The 26015-nt window shown below is 41.4% G+C and overlaps 1 protein-coding gene across 7 annotated transcripts in view; it reads right to left on the bottom strand.

The window, feature by feature from the left end:
• Positions 1–25817, bottom strand: part of tanc2b (tetratricopeptide repeat, ankyrin repeat and coiled-coil containing 2b) — a 167750-nt gene extending 141933 nt beyond the window's left edge. For 4 of the 7 annotated variants that reach the window (XM_026178200.2, XM_026178202.2, XM_026178203.2 and 1 more), the window contains exons 1-2: positions 25316–25816; positions 7512–7615 (exon numbers count right to left, since the gene is read on the bottom strand). The gene's annotated coding sequence lies outside the window, so the exon portion shown is untranslated. Of the gene's footprint in view, positions 1–7511; positions 7616–25315 lie in introns of all 7 variants that reach the window. The other 3 variants (XM_026178198.2, XM_026178201.2, XM_080305387.1) reach the window with 1 other exon arrangement.
• Between the last annotated feature and the right edge of the window lie 198 nt (positions 25818–26015).

Raw genomic sequence — 26015 nt, 5'->3', positions numbered from 1 at the left:
TTTGTAACTATAAATCTAGCTTTGAGCAGAGAGTACAAAAGGACAGAAGGAAGTGTGGGAGGGAGAGAAAACATCTTAAATTACTTGCTCTTCCAGTTCATCCCACGACCAGATCTCTGTCACGGGTTGGACTGACGTTTGATTGAAAGTGCAGACACGGCAAACCAAGACCCAATTAGCACGTTGGCTAGCCCCTGACCCCTGATGGCAATCTGATGACTACCAATAAATGTCTGTTAGATCACAGTGTGTCAATCACGTCTGGTGGCTCGGGAAGACGGAGCTTTGGTTTACTCCCACACTCGCACAGAAAAACGATCCAGGCTTCAAAGAAAATTGGACATATTTTATTTATGAACACTTTCATACACGTTGGCAGTCACGCATGTCATTTTCACTTCAGCAGCAATGCATTAAGGAGCTTTAATTGAAAGACACTTATACAGCAAGTGATTTCATTAAATGACTGATTGTTTTCTTGTGGCGTCACAATTATTTGTCTTTAGTCATTAAGACTGTTGGGTTGATGAGGATGTGCTGTGGAAATTAATGAGCTTTCACGCACAAGAAAAAGCATTTTTCACTCTGTTTAATTGAAAATGAGGCACTGTATTATTAATGCGAATACAGCATTATCCCTGGATGAGGTCTGCTGAACAGCCATCAGCGGTCAATAACGTATGAATGTCTCTGAATGTGGACATGTGATTCCCTACAAGCTGAGGGTGCAGAAATCTCATGTAGATGGAACCATGTAGCATCGCCTCCAATCCGTCCTCTCTGCTCAAAGTCACAAATCTTTCACCACGCCTTAGCATTCCACATTAGCACACTGATGTAGGCCTTGCCAACCTCAGCAAAAGAAAAAGGTTCATCTGGAGACACACTGCACCAGCCTTACACAAACTGTCCATACTGGGTCCAGTTCTAGGTTTTTGGGGACCTTATGGACATTTTTCAGGGACTCCCTCATAATCCTTAAATCAATTAAACATACTTAATATAATTTGTTGTGCATCACAGTTTCTATTGACTAAGCATAAATGGTCTCCATCTGTAATCATGTACTGTTTTAAATATTAGAGCACAATTTTTATAACTATTTTTTTAAAGCATCCCTTGCCATTGGGTTGCAGACACCTTTAGGTTCCCTGGCCCCTCTTTGAGTACCATGTGTTTAAAAAGTGCAATCGTGGGGCACCACTATAGCTCACTTGGTTGAGCAGGTAATCCATATGCCAATAGGCTGCAGGGGCCTGAGTTTGATTCTGCTACAGACCATTTCCTGCGCGCTCTCCTCATTCTCCTGTCTGCTTCCAGCTGTCCAACAAAGGCTTTTAAAAAATGCCCCAAAAATTTATTAAAAAAAAAAAAAAAGCCATCGCAACAGCCAGGTGGGATTCTGTGGTCGGGGGGGGAATAAAATAACACATTTAATACATCATTTCTGTTCCCTGTTGCTATTCCAGTGTGAGAATCTCTAATGCATTTGCAGTCATTTATTGTCCCGTGCGTTTTTTCTCGTATGCTCTCCATCCCCTATGGCTGTCATCATATGTGAGGGGAGGAAGGCTGGAAGGTCCTCGAGGAGCATTGCTGACCCCCTAACCCTTCCAGTGTAGTCAACTAAAGGGAACTAGGGCCACTAATGACCCTGCTGGACCAAAGTCAAGTGCCTCAGAAGAAGACAAGCACCTTGCATTGCTGTGTGGGCTGTTGAAGCACCTTGTATAACCTAAGGTTAAAAGGTGATACAAAAGAGCACACTTAGCAGTCAAGCTTATGTAGTAGCCAGTGGAGCTGCTACCGAGGAAATAAAACTGCCTGCATGTTTACCTAAACCAATCCCAACCCTTAAATTAATTTCAGATCACAAACTGGTGAAGACGTAGAAAAATGTTCCTTTGCATAAATCACAATGATATCCATCACATTTATCTCCTCAAGATCAGAATAAAAACAGGGTTTGTTCCTGGCTGAAATAAGCATCACTACAAATATAATCTGAACATAATTAGTCCTTGTACAGTAAAGGAAATTATTGAGAATTGCCACTGTATAAATAAAACAAAATTAAATAGTCTATGACCTTTTTATGAACAAAAAAACTTTATTATGCTTGAGTAAATAATACTCCCCATTTGCATCATTTTACTACAGCGGTAGTGATTTTGCTTAGTGTTGCAGGAATCTTTACATCTTTGCATAAAAACCTGGAAAATGTGAAAGCGTAATCTTAGCTCCGTTCATCAAAATAAATCACAAGCTGTTTTACAGCCTCACAAGGAAGTTTAGTTTCTGAACTTTACAAAGGAAGACTGCCAGAAAGAGAATAGCCTCAACAACGGACACTTGTTCCACAAAGTAACTGCCACATATATGGAAGTTGTGTTGGTGGATAACATAAGAAGTCCCGTGTTTCACCGAGAAGATAAGCGTTGGCTATGTGAAGATCACAGAAGTTTGGAAATCTCTTACGACCGGATGTTTTTCTCTCCTACACCAGGGAATCTTTTTCTTTCCAAAAATGCTTTGCTTTACTTATCAAATCCTACCAAACTCCCCACTGAAAGACACTGAGAATGAAAGTGTAATACATTTAAAAAAGGTCAATCTACACCTTGCAACCCCGTCCAAGAGGGACCACACACACTCTGTGCATCTACAAGATAATTTGCTCTCCTACAAAGCACAGTTGCCGCCAACTCTTTTTGTTGTTTAACAGTTAGATTCTGGGGGAGGGGCAGCAGCTGTTAGCTGAGCCCAGCTGTCAAAGATGGCTGGCATAGATGAGAGGGGAGGAGCGGATTTGAGCAAACCTGTGCATGAATGGTCCCAAAGGAAACTCACTTTAAAAGAGTTCCCCCAACAGCCCAGATGATAACTGGATGTCTCTATTTACCTCTGCGTCTAAGGCATATTGGCAATCCCATGCACTCATTACATCCGCTAAATACTGTGATGAAGATAAACCATGATTGACTTGGCAATGATGATGAGGTTTCGCATGAAATGTCTACATAGTCTGCATATTCTTAAAACTTTGGTCCGACTACACACCTCACCAGCATCATTTACAAGAAAAAGTCCAGATGCTCCCGTGGTCTCGTTGCACTACGTCCAAACACAATACAATAAACTACACAGGGCAAATTGAGGTGGACTTGGGCCACTGACTGAAAAGATTATGATTTACAGGGTAGGAGTTTATGACCCCCCCCCCCCCCCCCCTCCTCATAATTATTATGCATGAACTGAAATGAGGAAAAAAATGTTAAGGAAACTGTGGTACAGCTCAGTCTAGACTACAATGCACATTTGCTTTCATGCTGTTCACGCCATGTTATTTCTCAAACCGTACATTAGCACAAATTGAATTCTCCGTCCTTCATTTCCTGTGTTGGAGCCTGGCTAGTTCACTGTGGTCACTGTTGAGACCACTGGAAGCCGGGCAGCATTATGATGCTTAATGACACGGCTTTAAGCGGACTACGTCAGCTGTTAAAATGAAGGCTTTTAGCAACTCTAACCTGGATTTTCTCTTTGCCACTGCTACCATGGAAGATAATAATTTCAAAGTAAGACTCAGTACTGCACGTTCTTTCATAACAAAAAATATTTTTTCTAATGAGAAATATAACCAACGATAATTCATCTACCCGTTACCATGATAGCACCATCATCTGTCCATCATAGCTTCTGTTATTTGGACTGTGGATGACAAAAATGTCAATATATGTATGCTTGGTCTTGCAAAAATATATGTATACTCTACTGAAAACCCCAAAACAGAAATCCTCACAGGACATGAGAATAAAAAGCCCTTTCATGTACAACTTCCAATATGCCCCCACCCCCCGAATGAATCATTGCTCAAAGCCAATGCAGCTCCCTCCCACCTCAAACCACCGAATCCAGAGTTAATCAATGTGTCCAGCTTCAAAGCCATTGGCCTAAAATGCTCAATGAGCTGCATGGCAATTACAGTACATTATAGCTAACAGCATCCAAATCAGCAGACACCCCCCCACCCCACCCCACCCACACCCCCCGCCAGACCAGCAGTGCAGACAATAGAGTCTAACAAAAAAACTATACTGTTGTTTTTCTTAACCTGTCCACAAGGTAAATGAAAGAGAGGATGAGATTTCTTACAAGTGTGTTTTTCAGCCAGGATTGTTCCTCTGCTTTTCAGCTGAAATAACCTATGCAGAGACAATTATGTAATCCCTCACCAGCTTCCCGCTTAACTATCAACGGCATTAGCTGGCAAGCATGACTAAGCTAGAGCTGTCCCAAGCACAGAGGTAAGATAAGAGGGCGAGTTATCCTTTATCTATTTTCATAGGGAAACCTAAACATTAAATCCATCCAAAGTATTAGGAGCAGTGTACAGCCACCGTGTAGCACCCCAGGGAACAGGAGCTCCCAGAGGATACACATGCAAAAACAGAGAGGACACACGAACTCCACACAGTGAACTGCCCCAGTTTGAACCCAGGGAGCAGTGCTGAGAACTAAGCCACCATCGTATGGGCTGTGCGGGCTGATAGATCCACCGTCACAGCACTTATTGGTTTTTAGACTTCTGTTTTAATGCTTCAAGATATGCAATTTGATCATGGCATGATGCAAGGAATCACATTCAAGAAGTCTTGATGCATGCTCAATCATCCAGGTAAGAAAATCCCAAAAAGTTGATTCTGTTCATCTGGACGTAGCGTTTTCAGTGCCAGAAACGTCACTCATCCAGGAAGTCACATGGAAGTGGTGGATCTGACTGAAAACCTAAGGAAAATATAGGGCACTATGCAGAATGTTAGCTGCACTGATGGGTGTCTAAACAGGTTGATAATTTACAAATTAATGTATAAGACTTGAAAAAAATGATCAACATCATAAACTCATCAGGAAAGTCAAGAATTTAATGAGAAGTAAGGTAGGTTTTGTGTTAAGGAATTTCTGACTGTTTTTCATTAACAAAAAGACAGACATGCACCAGCCCATTCACAGCAGCCAGAAAGGCATTTTATTCTTTCATTCTTTGACTATTTGGCAACCGAGGTCTGTGGTTTCTGTGTTATACTCAAGTCAAAGCAATGTTCAAGCTGGAGGAAACATATCCCCTGAACATTCAAGCTACTTGGAAAATAATCCCTGGTATTATCTGCTCATAATCTTGAATGGATTTTTGACTACAAGTACAAACACGACCCAAAGCGAAACCGTTCTGGACTTACAAACTGGAGGGAAAAAAACAAAAAGCAAAAAAACAAAATCAAGCCAGCGAGGGCAGCTCTCCCTAAACGTACACAGAATTTATCTTGCAACTAAATTGGTTTGCTTCACAACTGGCTCCTAGCGTTGGCGTTTGTGGCTTTCAGTGTGTCAGATTTGACACAGCTCTCTTTCAGTAGCTGTGGGCTGTAGCTAACCACCCACACAACCCACTGGAGACCAAGCAGATTCCCTTCACCAGCTTGACAACACAGATCATTCTCATCATTGTCCCCTCGAGCACTGAGCAGACATTTATTGCCTAAAGCATGTGACTGGTCAAAATATGACTAATACTATAGTGAGCAAGTCTATAAATGCAGTTCCTTTACTGTAAAAATGAGCTGAGGCTTATAGAAAACTACTGAAGCTACTAGAATATAGTGCAAACCACCAACGCCTACAGTTTCCAGAGGGTTAACACCACATCACTTTGGATGACATGCACAATTGAAGCACTAGAAGCCAGCATTTTATGCGCCCGGAGATGTTGTCATATTTCTGCATCTTCGCACCAGTGACCAACGCGGGAGCCGCCACGCAACGTCAATCACAAACTGACAGGTCCACGCTGATGGCCAAAGGGGGACAAAGCAGCCTTCCTCTGGTCCAAGCCCCGAGATTTGTGCATTTTTGACTTGTTTACCAAGATGGGTGTCCAGAAGAGGGGAAATCTAAAAGATTTATGCATATAAATCAAATCAACCGCTCAAACAAAGAAATTCCTTCACACGCTAAAATGTGAGTAATTCAGACCTTTGCAGCAGTTTATGATTATAATTTACGGCAGCTCCTAAACAGCACTCGCAGACTGTGTCCCTTTTGTACAGTCCCAGCTTTACAGCCGAGGAATCTCTGAGGAAGAAGAAAAGAGCCAGTGTCATGCGGTCAGAAGGCATTTTAGTCAGACAAAAATTTGTGTCAGCACTTTCTGCAAGGGAGCGAGAGGCCAGCGTTCAGAGCTGTTAGCCTCTTTCTCAGAGGAGAGCCAGGGTTTAATGGGACTACTCTTCCACTCCATTTGCCTGCTCACATCTTGCAGGCCACAGCTGCATAAATGTGAGCCAGTGACTGTCGCTCTGCATACCTCTCTGCAGCCTGGGAGCTCCTGAACCCACTTTAACAGCTGACAGAAGTCGTTCGTCTTCAGGCGCACACTTGAACATCGAAACGGACTATGGACAAAACGCACGTGGATGAGACAACACTTTGTCCTGGTAATAAGACTGCAGAGGTCGCTGACAAATTACGCATTTTCGTACCTCCTTACCGGCCCTCGAAATTATCGCACCACATCCTCATGCTGCTGTGTGGGTTATAGTTTTTCTGACTGTGACAACACCAGAAGGTCTTGCTCTGACTTTGGATCCATTTCAGACCCAAACAACAATTTCATGGCTGGCTGGTCTCAAAGTAATTACATATGGCCTCAAGCCGGAGCATCGATCAGTACCCGGGACACTTCTGAAAAATAAGACTATTTTTGATAGACAGCTTCTTTAAGAGAAGACAGCACCTCTACCGTATGGACTATGGAAATTCACAGTGAAAAAGAAGCAGGCTCTATGTTTCATGCATTTATTTCCTGTTGACAGAGTTTTCAGAGTTAACTCACATTCCCAACTCCCGTCTCCTGAAAAACAAGTGTTACATGTTCAACTACTAAATCTTTAAATAACACAAATTTGAAAGAAACAATTTGCTAGAATTAGCATTCCGTATATAGCAGCTTGAAATGTAGTGCCACTTAAACAAGCAAGCTGCTAACTCCCAGTTTAGCCTTCTAACCAAGGGTGTCAAACAAAGGTCTACAATCTGGCCCACAGGACAGTTTTGGAAAATGTGAAGGAGGGCATAAATTTTGCACTTTTAATTTATTTATTTATTTATTTAGTAGTTTTACAGCTTTTCCTCCTGATAAAGACCTCCCCCATGGCAATACCACAACAGAGTAATAAAGTAAACAAATGGGGAAAACAAGTTCCTGTTTTTTGAGGCCACAGTCATTTTTTTAAGAAACATGCTCTGTATACTAACAAAAGCTTTCGGCTTTATAATTACAGGACAGTTTTTGTTCTCATTTTGTGGCCTACTTACACATTGCAAGCTTAACAACACATCTACTGTTCTGTGAGTGTTCCTATACCCCAGGACTTTTCTGTGGTGCATCTGTAGGTGTAAAAAGGTCCCAGCTACACACCGGTTCCTGTGCCATGAAACTTAAGAAGACTCACCATGAGCAGACAACAAATCCGGCTTTGAGGGCAGCGAGGCGCTACATTTCGCTGGGCTGAACCACAGTCCCAAACCCTCTCCAGAGGGGACACCCAGCAGCTCTCTACAAAGGCAATAACAGTGAAATAAAACACTTTAAGGTGAGCAATGAACTGAAAGGGCCTTGTATTGACACACAAGAGAAACAGCAGACACTATTTGACATCCGACTCAGTGGAGTGGCAAGTCCACAGAGTGAACAGCCTGACCTGTCACTGTTCACTCTGCTGTGGATCTTTTTCCAACAGAGAACACAAACAGCTTTCGGGGCTACAAGGCCTGATTGTTAGGGCGGACTGGGACAGCAGACAGTTGTCATATTCCACAGAGGGTGGAATCTGACATAAAGTACTGCTTTGAAAGTTGTGATGTAGAGGCTCTAAGTAGTCTGACCGAAAGTCTGATTATGTCATTAGATGTTGAGTTAAGGACGGGGGAGAGAGGGACCGAAATATCTGTGTGGGTGATGTTAGCAGCCATGTGATTAACACGAAAATGAGTGGGAACCGGAGAGATGTAAATGTGAACGGCTATTGTTTGGCTGCTCCCAGTGTCGAGCATTTAAATTAACATCTTTAATACACACAGGCCACCCAGTGGTAACATTACATTACATCACATACTGCGTCCCCCTTAATGCTCATAAGTACGGTAATCTTCGGCAGCATTTATTAGCTACAGGGGACCCACTGAGCTCATTCCAACTTCATATTTTTATTTTACACTCTACAAAAGTATCCCTGCATGATTCACAGTTTAAAATAATACTTATGCATCTCTAACTTGGTGCAGCCTCTCACCTCATCCACTGTCTGAACCCCCCCCTCCCCTCCCCAACCCTTTAACCCGAGACAGCATGAAAAAGGTGGACCACGTTGGGGAGTGTCAAGCATGGGGTAGACATGAGAGAGAAACTGAGGACAAAACATTCATAATGCCCTGGATAATAATTTTAAACACTCAGTGTAACCAACTTTTGCAAATGTTAACTTTTTCTTCCCTTAATATGACCTAAAATGAGCATCCAGAGGTGTTTTTGCAACCTCAGGTATTTCCCCCTAGTGGCTATTAAAAAACAAACAAAACAACAAAAACAACAAAAAACTGACCGCCTGGCAACCGCCTAACAACCGTCTGTCGCTAGGGAAAAATGAGTACTCCCCAACCAGTTGCGATCAGTTGCTGAATGCTACTGTGATATCATCTACCAGCAACGCAGGCCTAAAGACTGGTTTAATGACCCCTCTGTGAGCACCAGTTGCTATGGGAAAAGCTGTATTCCCTGAGCAGCTGGTGAGTGGTTACAAGAGGTTGTTTGCCGTTCGTAAATGAAACTGGTTACAAAGAGATATATGTTGCCGTGCACGTAAACCTCACAATTACTTTGGTTGCTAAGGAGATTGACACAGTGACCTATAGTTTGCATGGAACTACACTTGTCTGTAAACACCAACTACACCCTATGAGGTAGTGAAACTGTTTAAGTTATGCCTTACTGCTACACCTTTACTTTGAAGGTGAACTTTCTCCATTTCCTGCTTTGTGTCGCACATTTTTTTTAAAGTTTCTCTACTGTTTGGTGATTGGTTAATGAGTGTTTGCGAACACTAGTGTCATCCATGCACCATGGGTGACCAAAGAAAGGAGGTTTTTGGAACTCCCCTGTATTTTTTCACCAATTTCACTTACACCAACCTCTAGGAAACTCTTAAAGCTGGCTGGAAAATACACGTTTTCCCCTCGGCCTGTGTAACTGAGGCCTAAACCAACTTTCTTCTGTTTTACTGGTCTAGCAAGTGGCAAGGATTTCTGTGTCCTGGTAGAGCTGTGTGCCAGAGATGCCCAGAGTTGAAATCGATGCCATATGAAGCCAAGAGTATAAAAAACCTGACAGAAACCAAACATTTAGAGCAGCCTGAAGCCTATGCTATTGGCTTACAGGGCTTGGTTGTGCATATCCTGACCTCATTAGAAACACTGATTATGATTAATCTGAGCACCCACCATTACATCAGTGTGTGTATATATATATATATATATATATATATATATATATATATGACAGAAAATAAGGAAAGGCATAACAGAGCCAATTTAAAGTTGCACTGGCCCATAGAGATTTTTGGGTACTTTTTATATTAAGACAGCAGCAGTGAGAAGACAGAAAGTTGGGGGTGGGGTTGTCACATGCAGCAAATGCAACATAGCAGGGATGTGCACTGTACCAAAAAAGCTACATGGAATCATGTTCAATAGCAACTTAACTAGCACACACTTTTGGAGAGAGGACATTACTTGCACCAGTTTTTGTGAAACAAATATTTCCCTAAAAGCTTCCAGTGTGTTTTAATATTTTCATTCAAGCTTTCTGAAGTCCCCATTTCAACTCTCACGTCTCCCGCTGCCATCCTCCAGACTCAATGTAGATAAATTTCCCACATCAACTAAGAAAAAGAAACAGAAGGTCATTTCTGCACAAAAGACAGAAAAGAATACGGCAACACAGTAATCAAGTTTTCTCAAGGGTGTCACGCAGAGTTTGAATACTTTTTTCCCCCCATTTTCTAATTATAGTTTGCACATTGCTCTCTGTAGGGGACACTTTATAAGACTTAATCTGTTTTACACCAACTTAACATTAATTAAGCTGAGCAAACCAAAAGTCTAAATAAATTACAGCAGGAATCATGAGAGGCAGTAAGAATAACTCCATCATTCTGAGTTAGACGCTTAGAAATATTTTTGTTCTGGGATTTGCAGGCTTAGAGGGGAAATCTAAATAACGTCTGTGATGCTATGCTTGGGGTAACATTTGACTTTTTTAACTGAAAGCAAACATGAAAGCCCACATCGTGATCTTTAAATAAAATGTCATCTCCTCTATCAAACACTATTTTTTAACTGCAATTTTTCTTACTGTGAATTTATCTGACATAACATTTCCAAGGAGATCTGGTTATGCGAGTTTAGTGCGTATGCAAGTGAAACAGTCTGCAGAAATACAGCTAATGGTTCGGGGTTAGAGAGAGCTAGCAGAAGCCATAGAAAGCCACTCCCCTTGTCACTCCAATCCAGAAGGGTCACATTGTTTGGGCAGCTGCCCCCCAGCAGATGATGATTAGAAGAGAAAGAAGGGCGAAACACGTCCCTGTGCTGCTTGTCTGGTTTAGAAAGATACGGCTTGTTGCGGCTAAGCCTGGTGCACAAAATGAAAAAACATCCACAGAAATCCTAATCATCTGGCAGAATAAAAAGTAAATTCTCTTTTGTCTGCTGGGCTTCTGTGTTATTAGCCGAACAGGCCAAGAAATAAGATCAAAACAAATTATGTGACCAACACACTAAGTCCCCATTTCACTGATAAATAAGGCATTTAAGCTTTCCCTCTCATCTCCTCCTCAAAGGCCATGAGTGTTTCAGCTTTCATGTAATACAAATGCCTCTGTGTAAAGGCTAGCACTTCATTTTTGCCTTTTCAAGCTAACATCATGAAGAAGCCACTGTTCTGTCCAATTTGAGAAACGGGTACTCAAACAAACTTGCCTGCAGCTACACGCTCAGAGAGTAGGGTCGTTTGGCCCCGATCGCATTTTCCATTTCTGAGATATCTAGGACAAAAAACACATGATAACCTAACATCACTTACAAATATTTAAATAAATCACCAATTAAAATGAGTAAAAACCAATTAAGACAGGTGATGGAGAGAATAAGCAATGCAAACTAATATGGTGGGCTCTTTAATTACACGCTGTAGACTAATTTAGAGTAAACTTGGTACAGTTATTAATTTTATGCCCCCGACTCAGGTCACATAAGAGGCAATGAAATTCAAATTAGTTTTAGAAATAGAAACAAACAAACTTTTTAAAAATAACAAAAGAATTTTTTCAATCCATTATAGGTGAGATGCACGGTATCAAAGCATAGGAAGCTATTTTTGGCTGCTCCCTTGCCACTAGGGGTCACCGCAGCAGGTAGCTCCACCTGTTTGATTTGGCAGAGTTTGATGCAAGACGCCCATCCTGACATAAACCCCACAGGGATTTGTGTCTCTGGCTGGAATCGACCGAGCGACCTTTCACTTGTCAAGCGAAAGGTCGCTGGCAGCTGGAAAACTGTAGTAGCATTCAGTAAAGGTCCCACTTTATCACTTGTTGTTCACAAAGAGCCAGTCAAGAGCTGAACCACGAAACATATGAGCAAATTTACTCATTATATGATGTAAGTAAGTGTAATTAAATCTAAGTGTAAGTAAAGCTGCAATGTTTCAAACCTTGCATAAGTATAGCAGAAGTTTACCTGCAATGGGCAAGAGGTGTTTTAAACCTCATTTTGGGCCAAAGTAACTAAAGTCTTTTCTTGGAATTAAACTTAGGGAATTCTCCCCATTCATTTAGATAGCCTTGGTCCTGTTTACATGAAATAACTGCCTGAAGAGGTTACCAAGATGGCTGCTGAGTGTCTTCTGCTTCTAGAATGGCATCTTTGCAAGCCTTGGTCATGTCATTAGCAAACACTGTTACCGCGCAGCATGCAGCCTCCTCAGCTTACATGCTGCTGTGCATAATGAACGTAATGAACACAGGACACCTGTCCACATAGCAGTTACACCCGTCCACCATCTGCATAAATTTAACCAACACTTTTCAACTTTTGCTACCACTGGTCAGTGTTTAAAAGACGTTGGTGAATTCTAATGTGGTACAGTTGTAACAAATCGGTCTGTGAAATTTCTTCCCTCCTAGATATTTCACGATCAGGTGCAAGCGCACAGTGGAAACATTTAGGAACCACTGATTCAGCCACATAAAGCCACTGAGGTGCATAAAAGTCGGCAACGCTGTTGACTCAATTAGTGCAGAGTTCCAAACCAGCTCTCGGTGTTGCCAAAGAGCTCTTGTAGGTGCAACGTGCAGGTGATTTATAGGTACAAAAATCCAACATGACCACATAGGCTTTGTATCCAAAAGTACTTCATCACCTGCTCTCACCCACCATACTGCAAAAATAAAAAGCATCAGAGACAATGCTGCTGCCTACTGCAAGTCAGGCCCATTAGTCTTTTATCTACAACTTCTAACATAAATCTACTCTCATCAGAAGACAACAAGGCATTTCCCCTGAAATGGATGTGTAAGTGCTGCACAGTTGCTTTTTCCCCCCCATTACTTTTCCAAGACCAAAATGCAATTTCTAAAGTGACAGTCTGGCCTTTAATCCTAAACTGGTGCAGCACTCTTTCCAACACTCACCTTCTTCAGCATCCTTTAAGCACAGATGACCTTTATTCCCAGGCCCAAAATGAGAAATGGTGCCTCTTGTGCCGAGATTTCAGCTCATTAAAACATGTTGCTAATGCTGCCTTGTGGGGAGCCATCAGAGAGAGGCTTAAAAGCACTTTATGCCATCCAAGCACAAAGGTTTTGGACTGCTTTGTCAGAAGAGCCAAAACTAGATATACAAGTATAAGCTGTAAAACAACACAAACACCTCCAGCACCTACTTAAGAAATCAGCTGCCTATGTGCTTAACGTTTTATCACAGGAAACAAAAATAGAACATCTGAACAGCAGCTCGGCAGGTGTGCTGCGCTTTGAGTTGGAGGTACATGCTCGAATGACAATGTTTCATGCCTTTATCGAATCACGCTGAATTATGAGACATCAAGTTTAAAATGCTACGAACCTCCTAAACAAACACATGCCATCTGCTGGTCTACACTCAGCAAAGCTTGAAAAGTCTGCAACAGCTATTTTGAGCTTCATCTTATAATCAAGATGTTAATCAAGATGAATGAAACGTTTAAGCAAACACAGTCTGTAAGCCGTCCTGGCAGAAGAGCTGAAGCCTCCACAGCATGGCGAATGGGATGTGGTTAGGCAGCTGGCTTAAAGCATTGCCCAGGATTAGCCCCTTTCTTAGAATTCATCTCATTACTGCAGTTACATCTCATAAAAGGGTGGGTGATGAAGAAATATTACTCAGTTGCTAATATTGCAGCTAAAGTAGAGCCCCCTGTGAAATATGCTTCCGCCTCTCTTTTTATATCTAGACACCAGACATACACATGGAGGAAGCATAAAGACTGACAGTCCAAAGCAAGAACATGAATGAGCAGAGTTACTGCTAATTTTCTCAGCTTTTAATGGCTCTCCAGCCTGAAAATAAACATGAAAAAGCACAGTGTATATATATAATGTGACTCACAGGAAACACTGACCGTGTCACTAGCCAACTACCTCTGTGACTCCACGTTAAAAATGTATGCTTCAAGGCCTTCTGTGTCTTGTTTGCTTAATGAAGACAAGACATAATATAGTTTCCTTGGAACTGGCATTAACACTCTGTGGGGTTTTCAGCTGGATATCAATTAGAGGCTCATTAGACGTTTAGAGACGGCAGTCTCTCTGGCTTCCTGTCGCCCACTGTGAAAGTAGCTGACCCTAACCTTGAGGGAAGGCTGGTTCCCTGTGTCCTTTCAGCCCTGGATAAAGAGCCATCAAGGAACTGCGTAAGCCATGCTTCCTTTAAATCTTGCCAATCAGAAATCACATCGCTTAAAATTAGAAACATGTGCCTGTGAGACGTAAATGGGAAAAGCAACGATTTTGCTTGTCCAAACAACATGAATCAACTAGTTAGGCTATCGCATATTCTACAGACATCTAATAACTGATCATAGTGCCCAATATTGGTGTGATATCAGAATTAGCATATCTGCTCATCCACTTTGTTAGTACGGTTTCGGCTGCTCAGGAACAGAAAAAGCAATAGTCTTGTCGATCACATGACACAGACTCAGTGCAAATAGACATGGTCAAGATAATCTAAGGAAGTTCAAACCAAGCATCAGAATGGGGAAGAAAGGTAATTTGACTGACTTTGAAAGTGGAGTTAGTGCCAGATGGGATAACAGAGAAAATATCCAGTGAGTGGCAGACCTCTGGGTCTGCCTTGTTGATGCCAGAGGTCAGCATGCAGTGCTACATGTACAGATTGTTGAGAGTGTTGCGATGTAAAGTGTTCGACGCAAAGAGAAATGCATTTAGTGCAGTCTGCGCGCTGTGTATTTGCATGTTCACTCATCCAGGCACATGCAGCTTCTCTTTATCCATGTGTAGTTTGGGGCAGAGGTGATGTGGAGTATTTTTAGACACACTCAGGGGGGGACTGTGTGTCCTGACTGCTAACACAATGAGCCCTCATGCCTGAACAAGGACATATTTTGGAGACTGGAGGCTAAAGCAGTAGACCACTCCCCTACCTTGAAAACAAGCCACTTTTTATTAAAATGAGCTCCAGCGTTCTGTAAAGAAGGTCATTTATTGGTTAACTCACAATATTTCGCTTTATCACACAAGCACAGATTCTTTAAATACAGAGTTAGATTAGCTTGCATTCTACTTACATTACTCTAAGTTTTAAAAAGAATACAGAGTGGTAGAAGCATGCCCCAGTAGAGCCAGAGCTGAGACTTTTCATTGCAAAGGACAAACCCATGCAGCTGCAGGGATTGTGGTCAGTAAACTAACATTTGCATGAACTGAGAAAAAATCTTTTTGATCTGCAGGTGCTTTCCTTTCTCAAATTTATGTTCACAAAGTGTGCGTGGCTTACCCATGTTGGTCTCAGTAAAATACAATAGTTTCACTTAAAGGAGTCTTAAAAATAGCCTGCACGCTGTGCCACGTAGCATTACAGGGCTCCACACTGACAGTAAGCAGAGAAAGGGCCACTTCACTTAGCTACGAGTCCTTCAATCAACAGTTGCTGCTTGAAGGCAGTGCATTCAACATACTCAGTCAAGCATTATGTCTACAAAATTGCTTCTTTTGAAAACTTATACTGTACGTTAACATTTTTTATGCAGTTATTGCAACAGAAATCTGTACAAGTTCAAACTACTACCTTGAAATGCTTTTGTGGGGTAATAGTTTCCAGCGCCAGCCTTCCTGTGTACTCAATTAGAGCTCAAACAGATACATTTTTATTCTACTTGTACTTAGTAACATACCGTGACCACAAGTTCAACAATGTTTAGTTTAGCCTACTTTATTTACTGGAATTTAAACTTTCTTGCACAATTCACCTTTTTTACCATCAAGTGCCCCCTAGTTCAAGTGACGACGATGATCACAATGATTTATCCCACTATAACCTGTAGATCGATAAAGATACAAAAAATTACCATTGGATTACTGGAACAGCATCAATATCATGATGTCCCATCGTAGGCAGCGGGAGCCTGGAATGTCTGCAAGCGATCAGCAGTTAAGCTGGGAACACACTGGAAGCAATTTGATAGTTGCACATCACTCTGAAGCTCAAGGCTGGTCACTCGTGGACATTCCAGGCTCCGGTTGCCGGGTAATCCTCTAATGTATTTGCTTCCAGGATATTTATCAATCTCACCGCAACAGTTACTTTGCTTGTAGTCACAGAATGTCATTTACTTATATGCTTTCTGATTGCCACATTGCTGCGAAACATTTACAGTATGTACTTGACTTTAATTTTCTCTTCTTCCCTGTAATACTGAAAATGGTATGAAGTATTTTCCTGGGTATCAGTAACAAGTTTGACATTCAAGTATCATTGAAACCACAATTACTGCACACAAGTTGATGGATCTCAGTTGAGCAGGTAGAACTGCCTTGTTCTTTTTTCTTTTTAAAAGTTATGTACATTTTTTTCAAGCTGCATGTAATCTATTTTTAATCAACTTAAGCCAGGCAAGCCTCTGGGTTTGTGATACACTAGCAAAAATATATTTTCTTTTTTTGGCACTCTTTGGTGCTGCATACAGAAAAAAAATCATTAGGGATTTGTTTTGATCTCTCATTCTGCAATTGTTCTAATCACTGTTGATTATATATTGGTCGAAAATATATTCAATATTTATAACTGGAAAAAAGGGGGGGGGGAAATGAAAGGTACACAGTCCTCCACAGAGACCAATGTGTAAAGAAATTCATAAGTATCTTTTTCCCCCCAGGCTCCATCGCTCTACTGGGTTTCATAAAAATTGTCGAGGCAATTTTTGCTTAATCTGACAGTAAAAATAGACGAATCCCACTGAATGTACACCTTGTGTCATTCAATTTTATATTGAATCAGACTGTAGGACAGTGAGAGAAACCCAGAAGCTGTACTGGAAACCTGAAGACTTGTTTACTGGAAAGAAATTATAGGGATTTGGTGACACAAACTGGGCAAACCAGAAAATACAATAGAATAGCCTGCTTACTGCTGATAAGAAACTAATGTCATCAACTCACAGGAATGTGTAAATACTCAAAATATCCATGGTACACCAACTGATTTAGCACGCCAGAGGTCAGGGTTCAGCAACTTAAGCTCATTCTTGAGAGATTTAAGGTCACATGAAATGCTTTGAGAATAAACGTCCACTATTGTCCTTTAAACAGGGGTTGACAAAATCGTTTAAATACTACTAAAGTTAGAGCAGTACAGGCTAGGGCTAAAGTGCAGTAGAATGTGGTCAGAAGCCAAATCAAAGTCCAAAACGTTCTGGGACTCAACCCATAAAAATGTGTCTGAGAGCACCCCTTTAAGGTTATTTTGTGCCTTCTGAAGCACCTCTAGTGCTTCTATTCATCCCCCAACAAGGCCTACCAATGACTCTTGGGTCCATGTTCTGATCTGCTAAGATAATCTTCAATATTAAACTTTGATGTTTACCACAGATGTTGATATTTACTTTCTGGACAAGTTTGAGGTCCACGCTGTGCAGATGTACATGTGGTAAGAAAGAGACTTCCATGGACAGGAACAGGACATGCAAAAGTAACGATGGAAGACATGCAGAGGTGCACAGGAAGTTGATCTTTAAGTGGAGACCAACTGCATTTAAATAAGAATGCTTTCCTTATTTGTCGTGCTTTCGGATGTATGATAAGCACTGACATGAAAGATCTTTATCAGAGCATAAAAAAAAAAGATGTTTCTGTAGTTGTCAAGCACAGCGGTTCCACCATGTTAAACACTCGTCACACGTAGCAGAGTATGAACACAGCTGAGCAGACAGTGGTGCAGCGTCACCATGGCAAAAAAAACAAAGGCATTTTCACTTTCTCTACAACCTTAACCACCTGTACATATGTATTTATACAACATGTATAACAATTAGAGAATTGGTATCTGTATCAAGATTGAGATGGGTCTGCACCCTAATAGCAGGGTTCTGGTTGGTCTGTATTTTCTCCAGCCACTGGAATTCTTTTTCTTACTGTATTTTATTCATTGTAGTTCCTAAATACAAAGGGTATCATTGACAACAATTCTGTCTCTGGACTCTCAACAATGCTACTTTTCATAAAACTCCTATTCTCTACACTCCTACTCTTATCGTCACACCCTGCTTTAGCACACAAAGCAAGTGAAGGCAGCTGTATTAACAACAAGGAGCCCACTATATTCCACAGACACAAAAATGCCTGTAAAATTATAATGAACTTAACCCATTAATGGCTCTTCTCATCACAAAGCTGAGGCACATCTCCCCACACAGAACAATACTGGAGCTATTTAGATTCGACAGAGCACTAGTGTTTCTTTGACAACCTCACACCAGCCCACATATCACAACACAAAGCCTTGGCAGCCACATTGTCAATGTACAAACATTAAGTAGGTGACATGGCGCTCACCCCTATTTGTCTTGTTTTGAACCCCGCGATGGATGGCAAAGACCCCCGTGATCGTCTAACAGTTACGCAAGCTGCTGTCAGCGACGAACTCAAGGTAGAGGAGTTACAACGCCTGGATGATGATGTGTTTGCCGTGTGTGCACAGAAGGTGACAGAGTGAAGACGCTAAAACTAAACATCTTTGGAGTGAGGGGCTACAGGTCACGGGTTGCTCCTGACAACATTTAAAAGTCGAAGCTGCTGGCATTATGCTGTAGCTGTTGTTCCAGCTATGAGACAAGGCTTTCAAGCCTGATAAATACTCTGTCATTCATCTGCCATCAGCAGCTGGGGCTGACTCAAGCAGCTGCTTAATAGGCTAACAGGGATCTTTGGTTCCCAGGTGGAAGTTTGAGTGGCAGACTGATTGGATACAGCCACACATCCAATCTTTGTTATCTAGAAGCCTGACCATCATGGCAGAACCAGGTAATGTAACGTAATCTAAGAGGTAGCAGACATAAAAGAATGCATGTGCTTCTTAAGCTTGACCAGTAAGAAATGATTAACTTGATTTCATTAAGGTTGCAATGCAGAAATAAGCTCAAAGACTCCAGTGACAGCAGCAACTGCCAGTATGATATATATCTGTGCAAACTACAGGGAGAGCAGCAGAAATGACTTCCCACACATCCCAGCACAGGCTTCTGGTCTTCTTGGCTTCTGGTATTCATTCTAATACATCACTCTGAACAGGTCAGCATCTTTCAGACTTTAAAGGCCATTTACAGACACTTCTCTACATTCACACTGAGCCGCCAAAACACCAGAACAACACTGAAATTCTTCTGCAGGAAATTTACTGGCACCCGTGAGGCTTTCCACTACGTCCAAATTGTTTTAATTTACTGTTTACGCTGCAAACACAGTGTGCCAACAAGCCAATTCTCATTATGATGATGACTGTGATTATTAGAAGTAGCTAGCTCTGATGTTTGGCTCCCATCGGTAGATGCTTTGCCCACACAGACTGTGACCTCGACATAGGATTATTTGTGCATTTATTATTTACTATATTTTTTTAAGTAAGTCAACAACGAAAAAGGATGTAGGCTTTGGTGGGGAAACAAAGAAAACTGTAGAAGAGGGTATGAATATCTGACTCCACAAGCAGCCATTTATCCCCATTATCTGTACTTATTTGAAACAGCAAATGTTGTCATACACCTTCTCTTCTGAGACGTGCATAGTTACCACAGTGCTGTAAGTGTATGGTAAAAATCAACTAGTGCAAATAAGCAAATTCTTCTTTTAGATGCACAAAATACAACGTTGAAAGCTGAAAATGCATTGCATCAATATTTATTGATTTAATGTTACAAAACCATAACCGATTGCATCCACTGCAGAAAAAAAGCACTTTCGATCCAGCTGTATTTTTTGGTTTCGACGGGCTGAAAGAGCAATGAGCGAAAAACATGTTTGAGAAATACAGACAGTCTTACAAGCACCGTTCTTTGAATCTATTCTGTTTTGACTGTTATGAAACTGTAGACCTGTTTTAATACAAAATACATTTCCCAAAATACTACCACGCTGCCGTTGTGGTTTCTTCTGCAGTAACAAAGCCACAGAAATCGACTGTATGCCGTTTGCGGCTGTTTGTGACAAATAAGAGCGCAGAAGTGCTTGATCTTCGACTGCAGCAACAGAGTCGACTCCTAAGACAAAATTTAGGAATTTTCTATTCAAAGCCAGAGTGTGAGTACACTTGTACTTTTCACTGTTAAATTACAATAAAGTAGCAGCATTCAACCCCTATGTACAACAACAACATCTTACTGCTGTATATAATAATTTACTTTTATTGTTCTTAAATGTGCTTTGTTGCCACTGTACTTTTATTTTTGTGTTGTAAAATATAACTGCGTGTCTTTGTGTATGTACTTTGGAGTCTGTTTCTTTTCTTTCTTTACACGTTATCAAATCTGTCAGAAGCCCCCTTCTCTTTGCGCCGCGTGTTTATGGGAACGCTGTTGTGATCAATGTTTTAACAACGACACTGACGATGAACACAAAGCTGTTTAATCGCTGCTGTGCTAAATCTTCACACTGTTCACAGACACAAGAACACAGAAAACATTACATATCCAACCGGTCCAGATTGTAAATAACTGAAATACCTGTCACAACATTTCTGCTGTTCTTCTTTTCTTGTATAAAGTCCTCAAAGACAAGCCATTATAGTATCATATTATCCCAACGAAGCACTTCACTCTCAGACTACGGGGCTTACTTAAGGTTCCTAGAGTGTCCAAATATAGCCTTCAGCTTCTGTGGAAACAGCTCCCAGTTTGGATTCAGGAAAATGGGGATGTCACCAGAGCACTTTCAGAAAATTCTGAATGTAACAGTACTTGTTTTGCTTTAGGACCACAGACACTTTGTGTTGAAAGAGAAGTTAGCACCATCCCTCTGGTTCCCTTCTGATGTGGTTAGAGTCAGGCTGAGCACTTTTCACTCCTGATGCCATAGTATGCAACTATTTTAAGTCATTACATTTCATCCAGGTGTCTGTATTTACCGTATTCAACAGTATATTATACAATTTCCTGCATTGTTTAGAGCGAATTGTTACAGTGAACGTGAGAAAGAGTCAAATTATCCTCATTGGAACTCAATTAATGTCACTGACTCCCAGTAAAAGTACAGACAAAAGGATTCCAACAGCTAGGCGCAGCACTGTTTTTCCTGACAGGAAAGCAGAAAGCCCAAGATGAAACAGCCTGGCTTACCTCACAGACTGGTCACTAACAAGGAAGAACAAAGTGCTAAGGAGACGCCTTTTCTGCATCATTATTACATAATCAAAGGGCCACACTGAAATGAGGGACATGCCCGAGCAGACTCCGTCCCTTGTTCAGTGCACCGTCGTTTCTTCCAAATGAGCCAATTTCAGAGTGTTTTACTAACTATCTGGAATATCTTTATCCACAGAGACACCAAGGCTGTTTTTTGCAGGTATAAAGTCAAGTCAGTTTTACTTACATTACTCATAGTTGCAAATTACCCTTGAGGGGCCCAAATGCAATGCAACACCCTGAATTTGAATAAAGAAGAAACCTTGTTAGAGGGGAAAAGAAGAAGACTGAACAGTCGGTTACAGATTAGCCCAAAGAATACACATTATGGAAAGTAATGTGTATAATGCTCTCACTGTGGTTTGCTTTGCCTTGCATTTCTAATATGATTTTCTTGTCCACTCTTGGGGCATAAACTGAGTTACTGGCTAAGAAGGAAATAAATTATAGCCAAAATATCAATTTTAATTCTCTTCACACTACATTTTCCCCAAACTGATGATCACTGCCATTTATCCTACAGTACACAAATAAATGGCAGTGTACCCAAAACTAAAAAGCCAAGCATTTTTTTCCCAAAAGGCTTTCCCGGTTTCCTTGACTGCTTTTCCTGATTACAGCAGCATAAAGAGTGCCGTTTTTCCTCACAGCTCAGGGAAATGAATCAAAACATCCCGGAGAACGATACCTTTACTCCCCATACAGGAAACAATCTCACATTTTCAGGGCTGATAAGACTCAGAGAGCAACACCCAGTAGTGTCTGGCTTGCTCGTGGATGCACATCAAAAGAGCCGTTTTACCTCATTAAACAACAGACCTTTTCATATCTGAAAGCACAGTCAAACAGTCGATTCTTTCTCAGGCGGTTAGAAGCCTCTTAATTAACTCCAGCTTCTTTTAAAGTCAGGAGTTAGTCAGATGTCTATACATTACTAAATCGTAAAATAAAGAAAAGCTGTACTTGTGGAGGGGGTGCTCTGCACTAATGTTTTCTATATTCAGTGTAATATTTCATGAAGAAGCACTGCTTGGCCTTGTACACGCTTAGCCTCTTCTCCTGATTTAAACAGTGATTTTCTACATTTCCAAGACTGACTTTCACTGACCCACAGAATACGAATGTGCTCAAGCATTTCAGCCGAGGGATTAGGCGGAAAGATCGATAATCGCACTTCTACTAGAAAGAGGCTTTCTGGTTATGAAGAAGTCAATTTCACCTCCTCTGTAAAAATGTCCCACAGCTGAATTACATTAAAATGCATTGAGACTAGAGTCAATATGGGGGGGAAAGGAATTTGTATGACTGAGCTGTCCATCAAATTAAACAAAAATAATGTATTATTTGTCCAAGCCTACAACAGTCTGATATGAAACCCCAATGACAAGGACAAGATCCTTAAAAAAGGACTTGTTATATGAGCCTGACTTATTATATATGCAAAGTAAAGTAAAAACCCGAGTTAGTCATATGTAGCCAAAGTCTGTATACAAAAGATGGCAGCAACCAAGGTAACATAACCTTTGTGCACTACTGTTTTAGAGCCTCAAGTGACCATATTTGGATAAGAGGGTGGAGTTCTTGGCAGATACTACTCTTGTTGTACTAATGGACTGAGCAATCAACGCAGCTTGTAAAGCTGTGCACATGTGTAGTAAAAGCAATAACTGCAGGAAAACTGAAACCATATAAACATCATCTTAGGGCAAAGTCTTCTGAGGCAGTTTTTATTGTGTTTGACAAGCAATACCATACATGCATTTTATGTGCCTGAGATTATTGAGATTCATTTAGAAAAGGGCTTCAAAACAGCCACATGCATGAATGTCAAGATGGCTGCTAAAGTTAGCATTCTTTAATTGATTAAAGTCACGAAATTGCATTAAAATTGGTCCAAAATGCATATTGCTACTGCCCATCACCCGGGATGTGGTTGCTACCCCATGCCCAACCCTTCTCCTTTTTCATCCGGGTTTGGAACCGGCAATGGCGGAGTCCAAAATGCATAAACTCCACAAATTCTGGATATTTAACAGGTTAATGTTAATGAATCCATGTTGTGGTAGGACATTCAGTATAAACACATCTCTCAGATTAAATGAACCAGTGTGGAGGATTTCATCCACATACTGAAAACACTTTGTCACCCCTCACTCCTCAAGTGTGTCGAACATATGGACACTATACAGAAACAGCAGTGCAGTATGGCAGGTTTTGTGGAAGAGGAAACTCACCATATGTAGATATAAAGCGCTCAATGCAAGCCAAAAAAACTACCATTCATGTTTTACATACAATGAAATCACATGTTTTGACAATCCACCCTTTTGTTTTAGCCTCTATGGATAGTTAGCGCTTTATAAATACCAGGATGTAAGCCATTTACCCGACAGATGCGCAGTGGAAGAAGGTAAACATCTCTATCCGCACGTTAATGTGTTTAGTGTTTTCGTGAGCACATTTCTATTAAGAATTATTCACTAAGATGCAAATAAGAGGCAAACTGGGATTTTATCTTCCGTGTAAATTCAATTTCTAGCATGGCCGATTGATTAATGATACACTAAATGTGAAAATTATTAACTCTTTACAATAAATTACTTTCACTGTGCTAACAGTGTTTTAGAGGGGAGCCTCTTTGGGTTAGGTTTGATTAAACGACATAGCACAGGTTTTATTTATGATTCTTGAGTTCAGTGAAGGACTTGAGGGCTGTTTTGTGTCAACTTAAGGTGCAGAGAAATCGTTTTGCTACAGCAGAGCCTTTTTGTTTTGACCTTTGGCCGGTCGGTGAGGAAGAACGGAGGGACTGTGTTGGCTCGGACTGTGGAAAACAAGGCTTTGCCACAGTCCCCCCTTCAAGCAGGGAGAGATAAGCACGGAAAGACAAAAAAGTTTAGGGCTGGTGGGCTAAAAAAAGAAAAAAAACATCATGATCTCATAATGGAAAACCGCCACACTGTGTGTGAACTCACATATGTGAGTGAGGAGCGGGGTAGCAGGAGAGAAGCAAAACTAGCGCATGTCGCTGATGTGATGAGAGAACGCTTTGAGGATGACTGTCTTTTATCTATGGTGAGTCGAGCTGACAACCAAGAACTTGAATAGCAGAGCACAGCGAGACAGCAGTCATCTGCAGCCTCATACAAAAACCATGAGTGCTGGAACCAAATCTTACTACTCTGCAGTCTATTTTTCTGATAAATGCTTTATCACAGCACTTCTCTGCCGCTATAAAAGCGACGCCTTGCAATTGTAAAACTGTGTGTAAACTATATGGCCTAAAAATGACATTTTCCTCCGTGAAGGCTTTTTGTCACTTTACAGATCTTCACCATGTTAAAATCAGAGCCGTAAAACTGTGAAACAACAAATCTGAAGTTTTCACGACCGAAAACAGACTTACTTTCTTCCACATAAGGTGCTGAATGGTGATCATAGGGAAATAAATGTTTTCCCCTTCCAAACAACAGACATTACACAGATTAGCTGCCTTTGCTGAAACATACTATTACCACATAAGTCCCTGTAGAGAAGGACCAGATGTCAGATAATAGGCTGTGCTGTGAAGTAGGTGTTGGCCTGGAGCCATAGAGCAAGTAAGAACAGCTTCTTCCATATATACCTCTTTGCTTTATGGACAGCCTGCTGGCTGGGTGGGCGACCGCCTTATACCTTGAGACTGTTAGAAGATGCCATGTGTGTAATCTACTCTCCATACAAGATAAATATATTTGTGTAATTGAGTAGATAATAGGCCTAACTTTTAAAATCAATACACCCCAAACGCAATTTCATTATTCTTGACAATGACAATAAATAAATAAATACTAATACTAAATACTAAATACTAAAGAGAGTGAGAGCAAGGTCTGTGGTGCCTATCCCTGGTCTTTAACTGATAAGCCTATCAATATATTAAAGCAATAAATCATTTCATGTTAGAGGAAAACACAACAATGTGCTTCAAAGTTCTGATATTAAAGTAAATGAATCACATATGCTGCGGGGTAGGGGGCTGCTTGTTAGTGAGTACAAAGGAACAGCTAACTCTATCTCATTAAACACTACGCTGGGTTTTTATTGGCTTACTTGAATGGCTTGGCTTCCACTGTAAGCGGCTGAGAGGTATTGGCATTACAGGTTATAGATCGGCTGCTGCAGGAGCATGACACTTCTAAGACATTTCCATTCAAGACATAATAAAACTTTAAAATGGCAATAGGTGCAGCTCTGAAAGGGATGGGTTACCTTTTCTAGACTTGAACCTTTGTTTTTCTGACCAGCTTTGGCATCACAGTCGTTTCTTCTCTGCTGCTGCTGTTGCTCCGGTTCCCTGTCTGCTTGCTGATGCTGCTGCTGCAGCGCTCCGTGCGGCTCCTCACTCCAAATTACCAGTCTGCGCGTTTCCAGTCGCTCCGAAATAGCTTACAGAGAGTGACTCCGAAAATAACTGCACCGATCAAAGCGGCCACATTCAGTCCAAACGCAGGGTGCAGTCACAGTAGCGACACCCCGGGGTGCTCCCGGCGAAAGCTCGGTCTGCAGCAGGTAGCAGAGCCGGACTCACGGCTGCTTCTCGCCCACCCAGCGTGTCAAGCGTCTGGGCCATTCACAACTAAAGTCATGCGTATCTGCGTGTATGTGTGCGTGTGGAGCAGTGAGACAGTCAGTGCCCAGTGCCACGCAGCGCCGCAACATGGACCGATGCCCTGCCTACCACTGCATCAAGTCAGCCCGATTCATCAAGTACACCACATCCGGCTGTGCCTTTCAAAGTAAAACCCTCAACGGTCTCAGGACCTCAGGAAGCGCTTAAACCAAAATTAAAATGTGCTTGGAAAATCTTCATTTGGTGTTTGTGATTAGTGCCATCTTATTATACATTTAAAAAAAAAACTTGAACCAGGCGAACAAACTGAGCACCGGAGCAACATACGGTGGGAGGGGG

Source organism: Astatotilapia calliptera, chromosome 8 (assembly GCF_964374335.1).
Source record: "Astatotilapia calliptera chromosome 8, fAstCal68.1, whole genome shotgun sequence".
Classification (NCBI taxonomy): Eukaryota; Metazoa; Chordata; class Actinopteri; order Cichliformes; family Cichlidae; genus Astatotilapia; species Astatotilapia calliptera.
This window is presented reverse-complemented; position numbering and strand designations above follow the sequence as displayed.